The following is a 20158-nucleotide window of genomic DNA, read 5'->3' as shown; positions in this document are numbered from 1 at the left end:
CCACACCCCCTTAAACTGAGGTGAAACATAACCTCCTCTTGGGCTCAATGGATGGCAGATCACAGGCCCTCGAGATCTAAAAGAGACAATTATCCTCAATTGAAGGCTGACAGGAAGAACAAACGCTTCATAAGTGGCACAGGGGTCTTTCTTCTCTTGGGGGTTGGGGGACTAATCCACTCACAAGGGGCCACAGGAGTGACCAGGTCACCCCATAGCCAGGTGAAGGACCCCACGACCCATTCTCTGAACAATAGGATGATGGCTGAGTGATCATACGTCTGTGTATGTATATGTGGAAAGTTATCAAGGCATCCCATTACTTGAGGTCCAGTTTGACCTACAGTGTGGCCCAGCACCAGAGACTAAAAATACAGCGTTTGACCTCGTTATTCCTTTGAAGCTTCAGTCTCAGGGACAATGTCTTTGTGTTGGGTTCGATGATGGCTACAGCAGCTTTTGCTGTGGTAGGCACATAGCGTAGAGTCCAAATGTGGGTTTAAAAATAGCGAGGCCTCGGGATGTGTGGCTTGCTCTCGTTGTTTCTCTTGGCAGATTGAGGTCAGAACATAATCCGCTTCATATGTAAAAGCTACATAATATGAGTCCATGTCTTAACAGCCTGCCAGTTATTCTTATAGTCAATCAAATCTGAGAACATGTTGATGATGGAGTGATATTGACACAAGGAAATAAATTGTTACACTGCTGTTTTTGCATGCTGTCCCTGAGGTAACAAACAAAAAAATTTTCCTCCACATATCTGCCAGAACTTAGCTTTTCATTCACATATTGGTTACAAATGAACCTCATTTGCAATGATAACCATAGAAATGCACATATGGCTTCTAAGTGAAAGACCCACATTAGGCCTCTCTGCCTGCCATTAAAAAACATTTAATCTGATAGAATCATTTGTCTTTGTGTCTGGGGCCAGGCAAGTCCAAGGGCAGCTTCCAGCATCTAATTGGTCGACAGGATCATTGACATCACAAGGGGTGAAAGGCCAATCTGGGACAACCTTGCAGGTTCTTTGGTGCCAAGTTCTGTTTGAGAGTTGCCAGGTGTGAAAAGCTTTACTTGTTGTTCTTGGGCCGATGTGAACATCTGTGCCGGACTTGTAGCCAGTGCAGAGACAGAGAGTCATGCTGAAGCTGAGGACTTTGAATTCCCCTTCAAAACATGGATAATTTAGAGAAAACACACTTATGGGTGGGGAGGGGAATTGGGAAATAAAAGTCTCTGTGTAGCTTTGCATCAAGGGTTTTGTATTCCTTTAGAAAACTAGGTTATGTGAAATTTCTGACATGACTCAGTATTCTTTCTGCAAGCAAATGAAATGTTTAAAGACAGATTTTTAGAAGCTATTTGTTGAACCACAAAGGAGTTTGACCAGTTATATTAATTTCGATTATTGAATTTGTGTGTAAATTCCTTATAAATTCTTAACCTGTGGCTAGTTTCATTCATAGTCTCATTACACCAATAAATCTGCTTCAAAACTGAAAAGCTTAGTTAGTAAAGACTGAAATCATGTATAAATGAGGTGCTAGGGGATTTTAGTGACCCTAATCATTCATCTCTGTAGTAGAGGGATTTCAAAGGAGTAGAGAAAACAAAGACTACCCAGTTGGTACATGGAGCTGTTACCTGCTTACAATCTGGGGAGTTTGAGTATTAAGGATGAGAAGGTTAAATTTCAATAACATGTTAATTGTATTGTCTCTCTCTCTATCTCTCTCTGTCTCAGGAGTCGAGGTTGAGGTTCTTTCCTAGTGTCATCCTTCCCCTGTGCCCACTTGTCCACATGTTGCACACATTTGTTTGTATTTGTTATTGTATAAACCTTTAAAATTACAATTACTTGGATAAAAAGTAGTATTTGGATGGAATAAAGCTTTATGGCAGTTAAATACTGTCCTCCTAATACGGCACTCCTAAACGCTAGGTGGCGCTGGCGCGAGAAACTAGAAATGCTACATCTTCAGGGCGGATTGGAGGCCACAGTGACTAGCTAACGAAAAGTAATGAGAAGGGCCGGGGCTAGCTGGTTAGCATGCTAACTTCAGTAGAAGAAAAGACGTGATAGAGAGTCAAGAGACAAGAGTCAACGTTGGCGTTGCTTCCCGCCACTGGAGACAACTCTTAGCGAGTGAAGAAAAGAAGATTGATGTTGAACTCGCAACGTGTCTTCTAGACTGGTAAGTAAACGGTTGTCAATGCTAACGTTGGCTAACGTTTATGTAGCAATAGCTAAGCTTACAAACAGCTCGTTTAAACTTGACTGTTAATGTTCTGTAAAACCAGGTATGACTTTATATACGGTGTGTGTTTCACTTAGTAGTATTCATTCAGTTTAAAATGTGGGAAATACTTGAAATTATTGGAATTTGATTTAAAATTGTTACAATTAACATTATAATTTAACCCCATTTTGATCAAGTGTCAGGTGATACATGTCAAGGCATTACTTCATTACTTATTTCCAGTCAAATGCGCATTAGCATGATAACATTAGCTTTGCCACTGGTTCAGTTAGCTATGCAGCAGTTTCATTTGGCAGCTACTGGGTGTAAACATTAAGTAAAAACTAGTCTATATGTATGCAATCGATTTTAAATCAGTGATATATAAATCTCTACTTAGTAAAGACTTGCGTTACAACTAGGCTAAGTTTAACCTTTAAAGAGTTGATGCAACGTCATGGGTCTGAAGCTCAACAAGCATTCAAACTCCACTTATGATATAAATAGACAGTATTTACTCACACATCCAGTTTACCCAACAATGGCCCATCTCTATGCCTGACCCCTAACATAAACACAACATGGCTCCTTTCCCCAGTGACCCAGAGGGGTGCAGGTGGTCCACATGAACACCTCTATATGGGTTCTGACCTGGGTTCAAAGGTCAGACCCCTCAAATGACGGCCTTCCTTGCCGCCCCTAATTGCCCTGTTTATTTTTAGTCCACACTGGGCTGTGTTGAGCTATTAAAAGAAACATGAACATGAGGCCGTCCGCTAATTACTGTTGGGCCAGCAGACCCTCACTTTCCCTGATTGCTACCATATGCTAACCCACTCAGAGAGGAGAGTCTCATCTGTCACCTTTGCTGTCTCTCGGTGGTTTTGCTGTTTATATAGCACCACAGGATGGCATATTTTGCTGCAAGGGTGTGTCACAGAAATGTCTACTGGCTTAAAAATGGAAAAGTTAAAATTTGTGGAATTTTTTTTTTTTTTTATAACAAATAAATAAGCTATCTTCTAAACAAGACACTAATGTTGGTTATAGTATAATATAGGTATGAAAGCTACTATCTGCAGGATGGATTTGTGTGCAGTGAAAGTAAATCTGAGCTATATTTTCTGTCGCTCTCAGTCAGTTTGTGTAATGTGTCGCAATGTTCTGAAATTCCTCAAAGTCACAGCGGAGATGTTCACAGGAGGACTCTCATTTCACAGAATACACAAGAAGACAACAGATGAAATAGATAGCTATCACTGAGCCATTGCTGGCAAGTATCAGTAAATCTGGTTTGAGCATTTAAGGAAGCAGTAAGTAATTGGGTCGATTTAGACCTATTTGTGGTCAAAGTGAGGTTGAAATAATGCAGCAGAGGCGGCCATCTTGCTGAAGTTGTGAAGTTTACAAAGGTTTGATTGCAGGAGGAAGCTGGTTGTGTGGATTAGCACAGATGGGTCTGGACAAAGAGAGTACATGCTTCTGTTTAGTCTTAGAGACTGTTAGAGGTGCTGCAGACATTTGATATGACAATTAGAAATGTTAGTGAGTGAGTGCGAAAATATTTTAAAACTGTTGTTTCAAATTATGATGAGAAGAAAACTGCCAGATATTATATTAATATAACCTCAATATCTAAATGACAAACTAGCAAAATTTATATTTTTAATTTAAAGTGACATAACTTTTAAAGCAGTGGAAATACTGGATGTTGGATTGGCATGAGTGACCATACTTTTCCATCCTTTTCAATGTTTATGTGTTGATACAGGTCCTTCAACTAGGTAAAATCCCTGTTCAACAAACCAGCTCTTTCATTTCCACATTTTCTGATATGTAGCTACTTGTTTCTTAGTTGTCGTCCCTCAATGCCAGCTTACGTTGCTGGTAACACATGTGTCAGCAGTGAAGCCGGAGCTGTCAGGAAGGTGTCTGGATATTGTCAGACAGAACAGGCCCACCCGCCTCGCTCTGCCCTGATGGATTGGGTTTCCGCCGCACCTAGATGCACACAAACCTGCAACTTCCTGCAGAAATGAATCACTGAGAGGGAGAAAATAGATATTCACAAGAGAGCAATGCATTATACTACTTAGACCTGTTAGGTTGTTATGATGTGATATTATGCTTCCTGAGCAAATAAATGACTTTGGAAATGTCAACGTGAACCCAAAGGCAGACCTGTTCATGGTCAATATCCAAAGGCAATGTCTTAACATGAAGATGGGATCTGGCATGTTTAGGAAATATTGATTATGACTGCCAATTAATTTGCATTGTAAGGCTTACACTATGGAAATGTTCATTTGTTTAACACAGTATGATTACTTGTTTAAAACTATATTGGGTAAATGTTGTTGAACCTGATATCACCCTCTTCTGTTGGTTCTGAAATTTAAATCCTTGGCTGTGGGGTGGTAATGGACAGATGACTGAATGGGCCCATTGGGCACAGGCCCAGGTTTCATCTGCAAAATGTTGGTTAAAGAGATGCAAACAAACTACAAAGAGACAAAAATCGGCACCAAAATTGAATGTGTTCTTCCCTGGCCTGTGCCCCATCCCTCCACTAAGTCTGGTGCAAATTGGTTCAGTACTCTTTGTGTAATCATGCTGACAAATAAACAAACAAACAGACACGGGTGAAAACATAACCTCCTTGGCGGAGGTAATTACTACAGAGAGACTGAAAGAGCAACAAAGACACAATCATTCATGGGTATCTTGCTCCTGTGTAGGGGAGGGAGAACTTTAGATGTGTCTTGGCAACCATTTTCCCAAAACCTGTCCATGAGGGTAGTGGCACATATGTGAATGCTTGAATCAACAATTTTATTTTCATACATGATTTTATTCATTAGACAAATTGTAAATATTATGCTCTAATGTGAGTAACACTAATTTAGTCTTCTGTGCAATGAACATTTACAGCTAAATTATGTTAGTTGTAACATGTGCCACTAATGTACAATTGTAATTGTTTCTGAATATTTGCAGCAGCATGAACTAGTATTTTGTTTGCTAGCATTGTTCAGTTGTCCGTGATTACCTCTTTCCTGACAGTTTAAGACAGTGTACCGGGACTGTATTTGGAGTTTGATAGGAAACTTGAGGCTTGCCATTTCCCCTCTACACCTCTGTTTATCCCCAGGCACTGCCACCACCCAACTTCCATCAGCTGTACAGAAACAAGAGCCTCTCTCTCAATGCTGCTGGTCACTCACATATCCTCTCATAATATCTTCACGGCATCAAGATTATATCGTAAGCATTTCTAATAAGCATATTTTTTATTTGTGTGCATGTAAATATTATCTGTGAACAGCAGTATATCTGGCATTTGATAACCTGGAGACTGATCATCATGTTGTGGCAGCATGTGGTAACACTTTGTAATAATGGCCGCTTACCGTGGTTATCAGGACTGAGCACCGTGGATTACTCTTTTATCTCAGCACTGGAATTTCAGCCTCTCCGCTTTGTGAAAGCCTTAATTGTGGAAAACTCAGAGGTTTTGGTTTGGTCTGCTGAGGTAACACCCAGCTGTTGCAGAGATGTTAATATCTGGAGTGCGTCAGGAGCTTTTCTTGCCACTATTGCTGTTGTTTGTCTTTTCACCCCTGCGTAACATGGTGTGACTTTATATGGTTGAGGTAATCCTTAAATGTGCCGTGCAGATGTACAGTAGATTTTGTTACAACGCTTTTTCGCTGCTCGCTTTAAGACATTTTGTTTTGGCATGTGTGGCTCCTCTGGACATGATTATTTGATCTCCGACATGCAGTAAAGAGCCTTTTTGTAATTTATGTTCCCAGCGTTTAGCATCATTTTATAAATGTTTAAAAGAGGATTGTTGAATTGAGTACAAAAAATGTTCGGTTTGTGGCATATAATAACATAATACCAAAAGCACCACTTTATATATTACATTATTTGTTTGTGCGTGTGACTCTACACGCTGCGGTCATGCTATCATGCTCCCTTTGTAACCAGTAGTGGCCGTGTGATGTCAGCAGTTGGCGGGCCACTGTTGCCACCCACACAGCTGTCACAGAGCAACAGACCACCTGATGAGCGCCTCAGCATGATGAACACACCTGATGGCGCTCCCTGTGCTTTTCTCAGGAGCCTCGCAGACGGCTGGAACGTCGGTTTTGGGCAACACTCCAACAACAACATGGAAGCCAACGGAAACCGAGTTTGAAAGCAAAGCTCATAAAATCACCAATCACACTTTTATGTTTGCTAACAGTCTGCTGCCGCTGAGGAGAAGCCTCTTTTAATGAGGCTGCGTTCAGTTATTCATAATGGAAGGCTCAGTAATAGAAAACTGCTGTGTTGCAGTGGCATTGGTTTCACATTTTTGAATAATAGCCAGACCAGTGAAGCGTAAAGAGCGTACAAGGTTGTTGCAATACAGCGTGGAATTCAAGACCTGAGTGTTCCAAACCCAGTATCTGGTCCTCCTCCAAAAACTTGTATCCTCTCCAACAAGATTCAACACCAGACACTCCCAGTTCCTCTACCGCCCCCTAATCTTCCTGAGAAACCAAGGTGGAACTGCTGGGTGAAAAGGTCACTGTCCCCAGCATTCCTGGCTTGGCAGGGGGGCAAGGTTTGAGCTGAAATGGAGGGGCAGGGTGAGGTAGGCAGGGGCATTGTATGTGCAGGGGAGGCAACTTAGATGGGTTTGGCCCTTTGGCTTTTGTTGATGTTTTTTGTTGTCATTGTTGGCCAGACTTAATACAGCATTCCTCTTGGCTCTCCAGTGAGTGTGTACTGGGGAAAGGTGGTGGTAAAGGGGTGGGGTGGGTTGGGGGGGTGACAAAATAGATGGGTTCTTAAATCTTATGGGAAACAATAGAAGGTGACCCCCTGAGCCATTTTGAGCCTTCATGCCCTTCAGGGTCTTGAGCAGAAAACTGCATGACAATGATAGTAAACAGGCAGAGAAAACATGAGCGACCTGAGGAAAGTCTCCTGAGGAAAGATTTCCTAAATACAGAATTTACCTCTGAAATCAACTATTGGTTGATTTTAAAGCATAATGTGAGCTTCCAGTTTAATTATTTCACTGTGTCTACCTGTAATACTTTGGGTAACCTTGCTCCTTGCTGCTTGTGTATTTGCCTCTTCAGAAAACTTGTTTTGATGCATCGCTCTTGCCTTTAGCCTTTCACAGTGCTCATAATTCATTTTCCTGCTCAAATTAGATTCACACTTCCTGCATTTCAAACTTTTTTTTTTTTTTTTTTTTTTTTTTTTTTTTTTTTTTTTGCTCCTCTTAAAGGCAAAATCCTTCCTTCAGATTACCTACATTAAAACAGAAATATTCATTATTTTGCCTGAAGTGACTTAGCAGGAGCTAATGGGGTCAAGCTCTGGTCAATTGGAGCTTCACCTACCACCTTGTCTTTCTGTTTTTCAGGTTTTGACACAGGCTCCCAACGCAGATCTTCTCAGACAGCTTTCCCATGGTTGGAGGACTGCCTCTCTCCTCTTAGGCTGGTTTTAAAACAGATTACAGGTAAATGGATTGTTTTACCCTGGAGCCTTGTGTCACTGAAATATGGATGTGTTTGAAGTGCTAACCCCTACACAACCAACGAAGAGGTTACAAGTTTGTATATGAGCAGGATCAGTCATTCTGCTGGCGTTATCACCACCAGTTCGTCATGTCTGCTAAAGCTTTGCTGAATTCCTCAGCCTGAGATTGCCATACTCAGGGTATTGCTTGCTCTTCAGTTTCTCTCGGGGCATTTTTAAAATCACTCTCCGTACAGTGTGGCCACAAATAGATATGTTAACAGTAGACTTACATTGGATGCATAGTTTTTGGCTGATTTTGTGGTTATGAATTAGGTAAGCTCAAGAGAAAAAGCGCAGTTACTCAGCTTGCCCGCCCACCACAAGACATATTTGTCTACACATGCAGATTTTCAGAAGTAGCTATTTCTGTTATCTGAAGTTCCGCATTGAGAGAAAGAGACTTTCCTTTCTGCCTCATTCGAACAGGAGAACTGCCAAAGCTCCATCCATCAGATAAGAGATTTTGTTTTTTTCATCTTCGGGTCAGGCACATAAGAGGAACATTTTGCTCGGAGCATTTCTATGCAGTTACCAGGCAGAGGTTTTTTTTTTTTCAAGGCGGGCCCTGGGGAGCAGATTATGACTAATGAGGTCCAAGTTAATGTGACCAGAGGAGGCAGCTGGCGAGAAACAGGCCCCAGTTTAAACCGTTATCGTGAGATCTCACTGTGGGCCAGACTGAGGGACAAACCCACAGGAAGTACATCACTGCCGACGCCGGTCACGTCCGCAACAAATGAGCTACAGTGACTTATAAGGAAATGTTGGAGAAGACAAGACATTTGGGTTTACTCTGACCATTTACTAAGAAAAAACATTTTCAGCGCTCAAATAATTTTATTGTGCTTGTGTGTGCAGTATAAATCAACACAACTGTAAGAGGTGATACATGCGATTATGGCAGATGGTGGTGTGGCTTCATTTAGCTACCTCAGCTGATGAGGCTACATACAGTATATGTAGAGCACCTGTTCCCTGGTCCCCTGTGTTCCCAGTTTTGTTTTTGTGCTCATGTTTTAACAAGACTGTACATTATTCACAAGGGAGGATTAACAGGTGAGGGTGTTTCATACACTAAATTGTATTTGTTTATATGCTTTGTTAACTTTTCTGATTAAGTATAGATTTATAAAATGAATGCCAAAAAAGTCCAAATTTAATTTGAATTAAAACATTCTCCTTGCATTTCCTTGTATGTAACACACAGACAAGCTGATTGCTGTCACAGTTTTTCCAGTGTGAGGTCTGGTCCCCTGTGACCAGTTTTGTTTTCCCCTCCTGCTGTTTTATTGAAACCCCTGTTGTCAAAGCTGACAAACAGAAATAAGTGATCAGTAATTGTTTTGTGGTTGTGGGGTCCAGAATCAATTATTATGGCTCCCCAGCAATAATTTCCTTGGTTGATTTAAACACAAGCTCCCACTAGGTAAGTCATCAGTGCTAATTAAGACCTGGGGAAGGATGATGTTGGTTTTCAAGTGGTTTGGTGATGTGGTGCAGCATGGTCCCTGTTGAATGTTTTATCAATGGAAAAGATACCATTAATTTAGGCCAACGGGAAACCAGTGTAAAAAAAAAAATTATTAGCACGACATCCTTAAAATAAGACATTCTTTGACCAGTTTGTACATGATTAATGCAAAACTCACAACTAAAGCACACTGACCTGCTCTCCTCCTTGTAGCACAGGCCAGCCATTCATAGTTCCAAGGTGTGAGCAGCAGGTGTTGGAATAATCTGGGACCCACCCAGTTTGCCGCGGCCCCTATTCACACTCCACCTAAGCTGCCATCCATTGTGTCCCGGTGGCTGAAGAGGAGCAGAGGAACAGGACAATTATGACATTATGGCTGGATGGCTGAGCAGCAGTCCCAGCTGGTGAGAAACAGGAGGGAGGAATGGGCAACCAGAGAACAAGTGTTCCCACAGGAAAGCAATCCACCACATAGAGAGACTATGTTCTGTCTTCATCAGGGAGTGTCTTTGACGCTGGGCCGCTCTTTTGGGAGTAGAAGGGTAACGATTTGATCCAACAATGATTAGATTTGATTCCAGTTTTCTAGGCAAAGATTTATTGTATTAACGTGTCGCATTCTGCCCGTGATTTGAATCAGTTCAATTCATGTTTTTCAAAACATTCAATTAAAACATTCAAGTCCATAAATGTAATGTCTACCTTCAACTTTCACTGAATAACAAGCAAGTAGCAGCACTAGGGCAAATGCTACTCATTTTCCTGACATGTAAACCTATCGAAGCTTGTGGAATATGTGGCAAAGGTAAATTCAGCTCATAGGTTTGACTGATGACATCTGAAAGCGACAATGATTGACATGACAAATCAGAACAGAGGTTTAAAGATTGATTGGCCTACCTGGCTGTGTGCCAAGTCTATAGTAGTGCTTGAAGTTAAACATAAGATAACATGACTTGACTAACTGGACTACTAACATGATACCCTGACTGGATTCTGTTTTAATTCATCCCAACATTTCATTCTGATGGAGCAGTGTATGGGAACACTCTCATTTTTGACCCAATGATGAAAGCAGCGCGGTCGGTGCAGGTGGGCACACCACAGCTCAGAGTCACCAGCCATGAGTTCTTGCAACACACTGGAAACATGGAGGTTTCCAAACGACCCTCTCTGGAGGTCTGCGTCATAAACCACTGCCACACAAAAAGTGACAAACAGTTCAAGATTCAAGACCGAGTCAACAGCAGCTGCTCTGTCACCGTGCTAACATGCTCGCACTGACAATGCTAACATGCTGATGCTGAACGTGTATAATGTTTATCATGGTCATCGTAGTTTGACGTGTTAGCATGCTAAGATTTGATAATTAGCAGTAAACACAAAGTACAGCTGAGGCTGATGGGATTTGTTGGTATCTGGTGATAAACTCAACAATCTGACAAATTGAAATATTGAATTGATGAGGAGTTAAAAATCAGAGGATCGCCAATCACTCCTGAGGGACGTGTGTGTGTCCGTGTGTGTGTGTGTGTGTGTGTGTCCTAGATGTAATGGTGAAATGCCCTAGTTCTTGATTTTTTGAATTGCACACCTGTAGCTACTGTCTCATATACTGTATATGTTATAGTGGATGCTGCTGTGGGCTTAAATAGGTCAAAATTCTTACAGTGTCAAGATGCCTTTGATAATATAAGTCATGAGTTTCATTATGTTGTTACCAGCGTCTCTGTGAGAGACAATCACTTCCTCATTCTTCATAGTAATTTACGTCTTCGTTTTAGCTGCAAAGACCAGTTTTATCTGGATATGTTCCAATTGTGTTGATTTGCTTATTAGTTTATTTGAATGCTAAAGCATGTTATATACTTAAATTACACATATGACATTTTCTCCTTCATCATCTAAGCTGCATTCCTGTTTAGTTCCAGTCAATCCAGGTGTTTGCGTCTCCCGTGTCATTGCTTCATCCTCTACACCCAACCACTTTGACATCAAAGCAGAGGTGTGTTGTCCCATCTCCGCACTGAGGAGAATGTCATGGGAGAATGACCCTGCGAGAGGCTGGTCCAGCCCCAGGACGAAGTGGAACCACCTAAGAGGAGCGGTCAGTGCATTCCTCTGTGTCTGCACTGTAAAGGCTGAGTGGCCTGATGCTGAGACAAAAAGTCATCACGTGTCTGAGAGGGAACTTGTTTCATGGTGACATCTGAGCTATAGTTCACAGCTGGGTGTGTCACACTGGGGCAAAACGCCAAAGCAATGACGGTTGCATGTCACAAGACCAAAACTTTTGTCTTATTCCAAAAGCAGTTAACAACAATCATATTAAAAGTGACCTGGTTTCCTCTTTTTAAAGTATATTTTTGTTGGGCTTTTTGTGCCTTTATTGGACAGGATAGTGGAGAGAGACAGGAAATGGGGAGGCAGAGAGAGGGGGAATGACATGCAGTAAAGGCCGTCCGATGCGGGACTCGAACCGGGGCCAACTGCAACGAGGACCGTAGCCTCTACACATGGGGCGCCTGCTTAGACCACCACGACGCCCCTGGTTTCCTCTTTTTGACGGCCAAATCATGGGTCAGCGAAAAGTTTTAGTCAACTTAAGGTGAAGCCTTCAGCTAGATATAAATGTCCTGAAAGTTTTTTAAGGATCAGTGTGTCTGCCCTTTTGCTCTGTCCAGTTGCATACCTGAACTGACGCTGTAGGTAATAAAGCAGGACCTCCTTTGATCTGATGTCCCACCCAGAGGCTTCTCCCTCCGAGCAGACAATACTCTAATTCATTACTGGACCTGCCTCTTCAAAGCTCAGCCACTCTGCACCGGGAAACTCTAAACTTAGGCCCCAGACAGGCTCTTTTAAACACCCACTCACCCCCTGGGCACTGAGGTGGCGGCTGGATGAGTCCACATAAGTCACGGTGGCCTGCACATATCCCCTCCTTAGCCCTGCAGCGCCACACCTATCCCCCTCAGGTGACAGGTGGATTATTGGGCATCGGTATTTCTGCATTCTCTTACCCAGTTTTAAACAGCTCATTGACCATGGGAAAATGTCAGTTAAGATCTGCAGGAATTGTTTGCAAATGTCTGTGTTTCTGTAAGGTCTTAATGTCAAACCCAGACCGTTGCCCGTTTTAAGCTGTGGTCAGATTTTGAAAAAGATGGGAACTTTTATGAGATAACTTGCACATAACAATCATAGTGAATCTATAGCATCCCTAAGCATTGTTTGGCTTTTTAATCACATGTTTTCAAAGCATTACTTTCCACTTGGATGTGTTTGTTGATGCAGTGTAATCCCTTGTTTTGACCTCAAATGGACTGAATGGCTGGGTGGGTACTCAGGAGACCATTGAGCCACTTGAGTAAACCAATAAGAGTTTGACTTCAGGAAAGGGGATAAAGTGCTGATCCATCACAAATTTTGCACATGATTTTTGTTTTTTTAGTTGTTGTCTATACACAGGGATCAATCTCCAGTAACACCAAAGATTCAGTTAAGGCTCTACACGTCATTATTTAAGTCACCACATAAACAGAGATATGCCCTTACATAACTTGATATGCTGAGGACGAGTTCACCCCTTGGGTGGTAAGAAGTTGAATGTGTCAGAAAAACCTTTACATCTCAGCATCTCATTTTTCTCCCTCCCTCTCTCTGTCTCTTTCTCTCTGACCCTGTTTACCCACTACTTGCCAAGTCTGATGTCAGTGCGCTGCACACAGGGTCCCTGAGTGAGTGTACAGTTTCTGTTTTGACACCCGTTCCTAATTACACATGTAAATGATTGATCACCTGGACTTGGCAGGGGAGAGCAGAGATGGAAGTCCTTGTTACAGGATGGCGCTGCGATTATGTCCAAGTTCAGGACAGTTTCTGCTGCCGGGTACGATGGAAACGGATACCTGCGATGGCCCGAGAGTTGGGAGATTAAGTTCTGAGCACCCGCTATTTGGACCAAAGACTCTCCCTATTAGCGGTCCTTGAGGAGCAAGTTGCACAGGTGTGGCTAGATATCTATGGCTCTTTGTTTGGTCTAATCCCACACAATTTAAACCAAGGCTCACTGCCCGCACCTTTAAGCTGACACTGAGACACCTGAGGGGCCAGACCGCTGAAAGCAGAACTCCAGCTACTTTTGTGAAATGTGATTTGGCTAATTGATTTTGGAGTGGCCAGTCTCGAGTGCCTGGGGGGCGGGGGGGCGCCAAAGGAATGGACTGTGATGGAAGTTGAGGCTGCTTCCTTTATGCATAGCATTAATGAAGCTACTGCTACAAGAGCTCTCTCCTTTCAGGTGCAAAATGATGCTAAATACAAAACAAAGACATCTTAACTCAAGTCCATACAAAAATAAACAGTGAGCCGAAGCCAGAAACCATACACTGCTTTTACAGATGGGGTGAGAACCGCTATTTGCCTGCTCTGTCCGGTAACAGCTGTTGGTTTGTCTAAGCTTTAGCTCAGGTATGGAGCCAATCTGAAGGCCAGGAGGGTTTTAACCCCAATCTTCTCCTCTCTCGTCTCACAGCCTGGCACACATGGGCTGTGCAGCTGCATTTCCCATTGATCTACTGGGCTGCCTGGATGGCTGGCTGGAGGGAGATAGATTGGAGGGGAAATGGTTTAATTGTCCTCACTCTCACTGCTGGAATGCAAATAGCCCTCCACCACTGGCCTCCACTGTGAGGAGAGCCTCACGTTGAGAAACCAAAGTCCTATTTATTGTGGTGGAGAAGAAAAACGTTTATTCATTGAAGCACATAGACTCACCACCACATTTTGTTTTATAGATGTTTTTATATGTATAAAAAAGACACATTTTAGCAGTGTGATTCTTATTTTCCCTGTTTTGTTTTAATCCAATAACGAAAAATTGCAGTATCACAAAGTGCCAATTCCATCCATCAGTCAGAGGTCAAACAGATAGACAGGTGAGGGGTCATGACTCACGTAGAAAAGGCGGGAGATGAAAGAGTTAAATGCTGAGGCGTATGTATCCTGTCTGACTTTGATCTCTGCCTCAGGTAGCTCTTTCATAGCCATCAATCTTGGCGAGGAGCTGATGGGAGGCTGCTCCCTCCGATGGCGGGCTTGCTCAGACTGAGTCTGTCTCCTCGCCTTGACAGAGCGCTGGCATGACATACCAGACAACCACACAACACTACAGGTCCACAACAAAAATCCTCAAAGGTATCTCTCTTTTAATTTTCCACTCAGCCTAATTTTATTTTCCTGTGTATCATTTTTATTTTACTGTTTTTGTTTAGTTTTTTTTAATTAAGAAAAGAAAATGGTGATGTAGGGTAGGAATGCAGGCAGGGAGGGAGCAGAGGGAATGTTTTTGGTGAGGTTCAAAGATGAAATGAGCAGGTCTCTAAGGCTTTGATGTTTCTTGGCAGGCTTCAGACAGTCACTGACAATCTGATGATCTGGGAGCACAGGCCTTTTTAAATCCCCGGCCCATCCTGGCCCCAGTCGTCTAGCCCTCCAGTGACAAACACTTTAATATGACAAGGTTAAACACCTGAAGCACTGCAGCAAAATGGTCGGAGCGAAGCTGGGGTCAGGGGCTTTAAATGCCAGGCAGCTTAGTAGTTTACTATGACTGTTCACTTATTCATGGTTGTTTTACAACAGGTCTCCTCCTCATTCGTGAATTGATGTTTTGAAGAAGAAAACGTTTTTTTTCAAAAAGTTGATGTCGATTTAAACAGTAATTAAAACTGCCATAATCAATATGTCTATGTCAACAATGGGTCACATGACCTCTTATATGTAAAAAGTGTCGCTTGATTTGACAAACCTACAGAGAAATACAGTCTTTCAGCTCAACTCATTAGGTCAATTTTTTATAAGTAAGGCTGATTTACTGTTTGGATAACTTTATATTTTGTTTGATATTTTCCTTCATCAGGTATTCTTCTTTACAGGGCGGTGAGGTTTTTATGTTAATTTGAGGTATTTGTAAGTATAAAAAAGCGTGTATAAAAAATCCTAGGAAAAACTCGAGCACTTTGATTATTTCCAGTCCAAAATAGTTGATTAACTATCTCCAGAAAACTTCAACCAATCCCCGCTCCTTCTTTTTAAACACTGGTGTGCTGACTAAGGAGTTCTCACATGCTCCCATGCTGCATGATGTAAAAAAAAACAAAAACAAATGATACATACAATAGACACATATCTTAATATCAGTTTGCCAAGTTCTTCTTTGAGAGACGCTGTCATTTGATAGGCAGCGTGGTACAGGCTGGGTGCTGCAGGGCCATTGTGTCCTATTGTAGGTCACAATGGAACTTAACACTTGACAGAGCCAGGGCTTGTTGGCAGGAGCTGAACTTGATCCTGTCAAGTTGTTCCCACTGAAGAGCTCTAAAGAAAGGGCTTTGACCTCACGGCTGTGCAAGCTCAGTATCAGGCCAAATATTAATTCTCTATTCAAAGGATATTCATATATAATAGGAGAGCTGCTGTACTTTGCTGGAAACCTGTTTTGACACGTAACGCACATGTTTCTTTCTCTTTTTTTTTTGGAAAAATTTCTCAGTTTTGATGTGAGATAATGGTTGGAGAATGCGCGCCGTTCTCCAGGGCTGTCGCCTGCGCAGACGACCCCTCCTGCCGCCCAGGCCACCGAGGCTTGTCATCCCCATCACCTCTGGCATTTCAAACAGACGCTTGCCTTGCACACTGTTGCCCTGCAGACCACAAAAGGGGTTCACGTTACCCAGAGGGGCAGGTAACTTCAGATGGATAATCCTTGGACCTGGTAAACCTGTCTTTAATAGAACCTACTGTCTAAACCTGGCAACCCCGAGCCCTGTGTCATTGTGTGTTGATTGGGTGTGCATGTGTGACTCCCCTGGGCAAATCATTGTCCAGCATGTTCAGTATTTCCACCTCCAACTGTCAGCTCATCTGCTCACGAGAGAGAGGGGAAAAACAAAAAATTACAAAAGTTCTGCACGTCTCATATTATTTTCTTGTCTAAACATCTGCAGCTTGTTAAACCTGTAGGCCATTCTAGTGAGTTTATGGGAACTATGAATCTTTTTATTGTTTCTAGAGGAGATTTATAGCCTGAACACATTGTCTCTGCAGCCTTCACACTTTATTTTCTTCACAAAAGGCCTCAGTAGATATTCTTTGAACGACTGCTGGAATGTAATGTCAGATGCCTCCTCAGATATCTCCTCATGCTTGTAAACACACAGTTAAGTGACCCAGCAGCCTTGGCAGCTCCTCATGCCACTCCCCCAGCTGTTTTTGACCTCAGCTGAACTCATGTGGCATCTCAGCCACCAGGCCTGGCACCGCTCTCACACAGACAACAACTGTCTCTCTCTCAGCCACTCCTCCAGCCGCTGCCACCCTCTTGTCGCCCCACTGATCCATGCCAGCTTCCAGCTTTTGTTTTTCTACCCGCTCTCCCCTTGGTACTGGGGGCAAGATTTACAGTGGAAAAATATAGTATATTTTTTCCCCCCATGTTGAGCTGGTGAGTCTGGAATGTGTGTTTGGGCAAGATTTTGCGAGGAGTGTGAAAAAACAACAGAGCTGTAAACACCAAGGGTAGACCCAGACTGGCTTCTTTGTTCCAGATGTGGAGCAGGCACACACTATTAGTGCAGCTCCAGCCAAGCGCTGGGCTGTAACCCAATACACTGCCACTACTGTCCCACTGCCTGTCCATCAGCTGGGCTCTCACTGCACTCATATAGACAGGTTACTGCGTGATTCCGCAGGGTTTTGAATGAGAGTACACCGTGTGTGTTGGTGTGTGTGTGTGTGTGTGTGTGTGTGTGTGTGTGTGTGTGTGTGTGTGCGCGCCAGCGCCCGCAGTCAGAATTGGTACCAAATGCGCATTTGAGCCGCAACCAGACGACCGAGGAAGGTTAGAAAAAATTAACAACGTATAATTTCGACATATGAGCGCCGTTTTCTACAAATGAAGCCGTTTAAATCAGATGCCCCGTGTGACACCGAGCTCAGGTTGCAGCAGAGAGGCTCACAGGCCTTTGCGTATTACGGTTAACGGATTCCAGACGTTTTTTTTTTTTTTCCCCGACTTGCCAAGGCCTCTAGATTCAACCAATCAATTAAAAGTTTAAGTCTAACCGTCAGCGGCAGTGGGCGATGCTGCTGTCACCGGCTGTCTGGCAACAATTATGCCAATGATGAATTCAAAGCTGGAACCAGAAGACCAGACACAGTCCGGCATTTCCCACGCAAGTCGATTCACTTTGAGTCACTTTACTTTTGGAAGTTAATTGAACGTGTATATGCCTTTTTATTTTATTTTATTAATTAGATTATTTATAGGCCTATTTTATTTGAGTAGCCCACACACGCTCGATCTATTTTTATCTCCTCTTCTCTCTCTCTCTCTCTCTCTTTCTCTCTCTCTCTTTCTTTCTCTCTCTCTCTCTCTCTCTCTCTCTCTCTCTCTCTCCCTTATTTTGCTAAATGGTGACAAATATCTGATTAATTGGGGGCGATTCAATTTCGGTTTAAAATTAAAACAGTTTTACTTTTTCAATTCTAACTGGTCAGTGAAATGGTTTTAAGAAAGTCCAAAACAATTCAGGGAGACGGAGAACATGTTGGGACAGGAATGAATGACCATGCACAGACGCAAGGCCATTTTCACCATCACAATAACATCAGATGGAATTTAAAAACAAGGATCAATGCAAAAAAAAAAAAAAAAAAGAGTGTGGTGTGACAATATTTTGTTCTGCTTATTAGCCTATTTATTTATTATCAAACAGTTGCAGAGACTGATTAAAATATTCCTTCCATCATTGAATTAATTGTGCAGAATTGTTTTAATAGAATAGGCAGCTGATCTTTACATTTAACATTTAAAAATATAATTATATTATTTTATATTAATTATTGAAATACAAAGGGTTTTGTTTATTAAACTGTATTTTTTTCCTTTGTCACATTGAAGTGTCAAAAAGATAAATAGAAAAATGTATTTTAAAGAAATTTAAACAGACCAGGCTAATTTAAAATATGAAAGTTTTCAGCAGAGACTCTCACACGCAAACAGCACTTGAACATGAGCTTTTAAACTACAGTTTAATATTTACAGACAAAATTGGAGACTGTACACAATCAATACAAAAATGTTGACTAAAGCTTTCACATTTTTAACTTGAGAAATCTTAAATAAATAAATAAAATCTTAATTGGTATTGAAATTTAAATAGCAAAAGAGATATAAATATATGCCCATTATTTGTTGCTTCACATTGGCTATAGAAATTGGACAAGTCCTCGATACAAATAAATATAAATTATGACATGATGTGAACTACTCACCAAAGCTGTTAATCTTCATCAGTTTTATGTGACTATGGGTAAAAATTATTTTAAAGGAAAAAATTTAAACTATACAAATCCATAACCAATAAATCAGTCAATCCATTTTTCAGGTGCATTGTCCATATCATAAAAATAATTCACATTACATGAATAACATGAGTAAATTACATGATCAGGAATAAATCAGTCAACAGTGTGTATTTTTAAACCAGCTGAGCTGGTGTGTAAACATCAGATCTGTTTGTTCCAAAGACTTCACACATGAGTGATGCTGATCATGTAACACCGGTGAACTCTCTGGGCCCTCAGAGGCTGCCAGCCCAGGCACAACACACACACATCAACAGCAACATGGCTGCACTTGAGGAATGAGACGCCGGCCGTGGAGATATTAGTGTTCCTGTGTGATGGCGCCTGCAGGAGAGATTAGGCCGTTCATCCTCTGCACTGCTCCGGCTCCTCCTCTTCCCCCTTCTCTTTCCTGAGGCAGAAAACAGCCATAGAAAAACGTCAGTCCTATTGTTTGCACTTTGTGGATGCACAAGGATTGGAAAACAGCTGCTTTGTATAGTTGTAGGTGTTTCAGGGACCGACACCTGGTTAGTGTCGGTGTAAAAATGTACATAATAAATCCATTGACATCATTGAAATAGTGATCCAGCTTGAAAAAGGCAGATATGTTTTTTTTGTTTGTTTGTTTTTTTAGACATTTTCCTGTTTCCCACCGGTTCTCCGCTTCTCTGTTCCGTGCTGCATTTCTGGTGACATAATTGTGTCAAAACCACACTTCAGATTCACACCCGTCATAGTGTGCTGCAGAAATGGGACATGTGGGTCTTTATTTGTGTCTATTATGTGGTGAGCTGAGCCTATGATAATAAAGCCTGGCATCCTGTCGGGGTCGTGGACTGTCAGTCTGAGTCTGGGCCTCAGCTCGGCCACAGCAACAGAGGGTTACTTGTAAAACATGACGTGCCAGTAAGGAAGATCACAGCCGAGGCAGTTGCCTGGGAATGTGCTCTTGGTTTGTACACAAAGAATGCTGTCACTCTGCATCAGAGTTACGTGATGGACAAACCTGACTTGTGTGTGTGTGTGTGTGTGTGTGAGAGAGAGAGAGCGAGAGAAAGACAAAACACACCTATGTCAAACACACCTCTGCAGATCTTTGCCCATGCGCACTGTGCAGCAGAGTAGACGCCAGTAAGTCTGGGCGGCATTCAGAAGTGTGACTGTTTTTAACATCATCCCTTTCCGTATATTAAGAGAGCCATGGCGAGGTCCCATCCCTGCCCTATGACTGCAGGGCTCGCCTTTGTTCTTCACCCATAATACAGACATAATTACAAGCCTTAAAGAGCCTCCTCACCGTGCTTTCTCTCTCCCTCTGTGGCTCATACGCCTCTTGTGCCCACACCTTATCTCTGACAGATACTCCCATCCAGGACTCAATCCTCTGCATTCAGCTGCTGAAGTGCCTGTTCATATATGCCCATAGGCCTCTTTG

The 20158-nt window shown here is 42.3% G+C and overlaps 1 long non-coding RNA gene across 2 annotated transcripts; it reads left to right on the top strand.

Moving 5' to 3' along the window:
• Nucleotides 1-2042: 2042 nt before the first annotated feature.
• On the top strand, nucleotides 2043-9984 carry LOC111671994 (uncharacterized). 2 transcript variants are annotated; one of them, XR_015438679.1, is made up of 3 exons: nucleotides 2043-2201; nucleotides 7675-7773; nucleotides 9520-9984. It is a non-coding gene; the product is annotated as an uncharacterized LOC111671994 (long non-coding RNA). The 2 variants fall into 2 exon arrangements; XR_015438678.1 differs by lacking the exon at nucleotides 2043-2201 and adding an exon at nucleotides 5409-5510.
• The last annotated feature ends 10174 nt before the right edge of the window (nucleotides 9985-20158 follow it).

This window comes from Seriola lalandi, unplaced genomic scaffold (genome assembly GCF_002814215.2).
Source record: "Seriola lalandi dorsalis isolate HSWRI2012SDOR001 ecotype SW California unplaced genomic scaffold, Sedor1 jcf7180002054892, whole genome shotgun sequence".
NCBI classification, from domain to species: domain Eukaryota; kingdom Metazoa; phylum Chordata; class Actinopteri; order Carangiformes; family Carangidae; genus Seriola; species Seriola lalandi.
This window is presented reverse-complemented; position numbering and strand designations above follow the sequence as displayed.